This window comes from Oryx dammah, unplaced genomic scaffold (assembly GCF_014754425.2).
Source record: "Oryx dammah isolate SB20612 unplaced genomic scaffold, SCBI_Odam_1.1 HiC_scaffold_23, whole genome shotgun sequence".
Lineage (NCBI taxonomy): Eukaryota > Metazoa > Chordata > Mammalia > Artiodactyla > Bovidae > Oryx > Oryx dammah.
In genome coordinates this window covers 44,707,780-44,711,544 of record NW_024070207.1, presented here as the reverse complement: position 1 = coordinate 44,711,544, position 3,765 = coordinate 44,707,780, and the positions used below count along the sequence as shown (strand labels likewise).

Genomic DNA, 3,765 nt, shown 5'->3' with positions numbered 1-3,765 from the left:
AATAGCTGAGGAAAGAAGAGAAGCAAAAGGCAAGGGAGAAAGGGAAAGATATGCCCAACTGAACACAGAGTTCCAGAGACTAGCAAGGAGACAAGAGATCCTTCTTAAGGGAACAGAGCAAAGGAATTGAGGAAAACAATAGAATGAGAAAGACTATAGATCTCTTCAAGAAAATTAGAGATATCAAAGGAACATTTCATGTAAGGTTGGACACAATAAAGGACAGAAATGGTAAGGACCTAATAGAAGCAGAAGAGATTAAGAAGTGGCAAGAAAACACAGAAGAACTATACAAAAAAGGTCTTAATGACCCAGATAACCATGATGGTGTGGTCACTCACCTAGATCCAGACATCCTGGAGTGTGAAATCAAGTGGGCCTTAGGAAGCATAATTATGAACAAAGCTAGTGGAGGTGATGGAACTCCAGCTGAGTTATATGAAATCCTAAAAGATGATGCTGTTAAAGTGTTGCACTCAATGTGCCAGCCCACTTGAAAAACTCAGCAGAGGCCACAGGACTGGAAAAGGTCACTTTTCATTTAAATCCCAAAGAAGGGCAATACCAAAGAATGTTCAAACTACCGGACAATTGTACTCATTTCACACGCCAACAAGGTAATGCTCAAAATCCTTCAAGCTAGGCTTCAACAGTACGTGAACCTAGAACTTCCAGATGCACAAGCTGGGTTTAGAAAAAGCAGAGGAGCCAGAGATCAAATTGCCAATACCTGTTGGATCATGGAGAAAGCAAGGGAATTCCATAAAAACATCTACTTCTGCTTAATTTAATACATTTACACCTGGACTGTGTGAATAACAACAAACTGGAAAATTCTTAAAGAGATGGGAATTCCAGACCACCTTACCTGTCTGTCCCCTAAGACCTGTATGCAAGTCAAGAAGCAAGTTAGAACTGGAAATGGAACAACAGACTGGTTCAAAATTGGGAAAGGAGTATGACAAGGCTGTATACTGTCACCTTGCTCATTTAACTTATATGCAGAGTGCATCATGCAAAATGCCAGGCTGGATGAAGCACAAGCTAGAATCAAGATTGCCGGGAGAAATACCAACAACCTCAGATATGCAGATGACACCACTCTAATGGCAGAAAGTGAAGCAGACCTAGAGCTTCCTGATGAGGGTGAAAGAGAAGAGTGAAAAGCTGGCTTGAAACTCAACATTCAAAAAACCAAGATCATGGCATTTGTCTCTATCACTTTATGGCAAATAGAAGGAGGAAATGTGAAAGCAGTGACAGATTTTATTTTCTTGGGATCCAAAATCACTGCAGATGGTGACTGCAGCCATGAAATTAAAAGACGCTTGCTCCTTGAAAGAAAACGTATGACCAACCTATACAGCATATTGAAAAGCAGATACATTACTTTGTCAACAAAGGTCCATATATCCAAAGCTATGGTTTTTCCAGTAGTCATGTATGGATGTGAGAGTTGGACAATAAAATAGGCTGAGCACTGAAGAATTGTTACCTTCAAACTGAGGAGCTGGGGAAGACTCTTAAGAGTCCCTTGGACTGCAAGGAGATGAAACCAGTCAATTTGAAAGGAAATCAATCCTGAATATTCGTTAGAAGGACTGATGCTGAAGCTGAAGCTCCAATACTTTGGCCACCTGATGCAAACAGCTGACTCATTGGAAAAGACCCTGATACTTGGAACAATTGAAGGCAAAAGGAGAAGGGGGCAGCAGAGGATGAGATGGTTAAACAGCATCACTGACTCAACAGACATGAATTTGAGCAAACTCTGGGAGATAGTAGAGGACAGAGAGCCTGGTGTGCTGCAGTCCACGAGGTGGCAAAGAGTTGGACATGACTTAGCAACTGAACAACAACAACAATATTTGCGTAGCAATATCTCATTGTGGTTTTAATTTGCAATTCTCTAATGATATATATTGTTGAGCATCTTTTCATATATTCATTCATCATGTATATATCTTCTTTCATGAGGTGTCTCTTCGGTTCTCTTGTCCATTTTTTAATTGGGTTGTTTTCTTACTGTTAAGTTTTAAGAGCTCTTTATGTATTTTGAGCTACAGTCCTTTGTCAGATGTCTTTTGCAAATATCTTCTGCCAGTCTGTGCTTTGTCTTCTCATTCTCTTGACAGTATCTTTTGCAGAACAGAAGTTTATAATTTTAATGAAGTTTAAGTTATCAATTATTTCTGTCATGGATCATGCCTTTGGAAGAGTATCTAAAAAGTCACTGTTATACCTAAGGTCATCTACATTTTCTATGTTATAGTCTATTAATTTGTAATCCTGCATGTTATGCTTAGGTAGGTGATTTATTCTGAGTTAATTTTTGAGAACAATCTGTGTCTAGATTCTTTTTTTTTTTTTTTGGATGGATGTCAATGTCCAGTCGTTTTATCACTTTTCATTGAAAAGACTATTTTCTCTCCATTGTATTGTCTTTGTTCCTTTGTTAAGTGAGTCTATTTCTGGGCTCTCTATTCTATTCCATTGATAATTTTTCTATTCTTTCATTAAAACCACACTGTCTTAATCACTGTGGCTTTACTGTAAGTCTTGAAGTTGGGTAGTGTCAACCCAACTTTGTCTTCTTCAGTATTGTGTTATGCTAGCTATCCATGGTTATTGCTTTTACTTAAAAGCTGTAGAATCAGTTTGACAATGTCCACAAAATAATTTCCTAGAATTTTTTTTTTACCACAAATAAGATCTTTTATTTGTCACCATTAAAATTATGCATTTTAAACAGATTCTTGGACTGGTGGCTCATATCCATCAGCTCATTCAACTTTAGCACCTGTCTCATCCTGAATAGCTTTTCCAGAACTACTAGCTTCACCATGTAGCTCCATGAGTTTTCCCAATTCAAATTTGGGCTTCTTCAGCATTTTTACTTTTCTAACGAAGACATCATGGAGCAGATAAATAGATTGGCAAGCCTTTTCTATCTCTTTTCCAATGCTATCTGGAATCAATTTATTGACCACCTCTTTCAAGTCATTTGTCTGCACCTCTTGGGTCATGATTTCCACCATCTTCTTGTGGATCTGGCGCACCTGCTGGTGCTGGGCGTAAGAGGTCTTCTGAATCTGATTGTTGCATTTTTTAAATTAAAACTCACAGAGTAACCATTGGTAGTCTTGATATCAAAGTGAGTTTCAATCATGATTTGCCATTTTTTGACCATGGAGCATATTTTGTCACAGCTAAGATCCATACCATGAAATTAGTCAGACAGTTTTTGCCCTGAACATCCTCAGTAATTAGCTTGAATTTTCTAAATGCTACTTCATCATTCTGCAGATCAGCAAGACTCACTTCAAAAACACCACCTTTGAGGCCATCAGATGTGATTTTGGTTTCTTGAGTTCTCATGACCAATGTTTTCCCAATATTTCTTATATTGAACATAGCTGATGCTTTCACATCATACCAATCTCTTTTAGGAAATGGGACAACCACTTTATTCTTGGCTCCCTTTTTGCCTCCTCTCATAAAGTGCTTGTTCTTGCCGACCACCATGGTGCTGTTCAGAGCCAAAAGGGCTTTCCTGAGATTTTAATTGGGACTAAATTGAATATATAAAATAAATTGGAAAGAAGTAACATCTTAACAATACTGATTCTTCCTATCCATGCATATGGAACATCTCCATTTACTTAGAGCTTTGATTTCTTTCATTAGAGTTTTGTAGTTCTTTTCCATATTTTTAACATAAAACATGAAAGTGTATATTCCTTAACTAGTCCTGTAAGGTGAAGC

General features: G+C 37.8%; 1 pseudogene; it reads right to left on the bottom strand.

The window, feature by feature from the left end:
• Positions 1-2,689: 2,689 nt before the first annotated feature.
• Positions 2,690-3,525, bottom strand: LOC120881743 (annotated as a pseudogene).
• Positions 3,526-3,765: the final 240 nt, after the last annotated feature.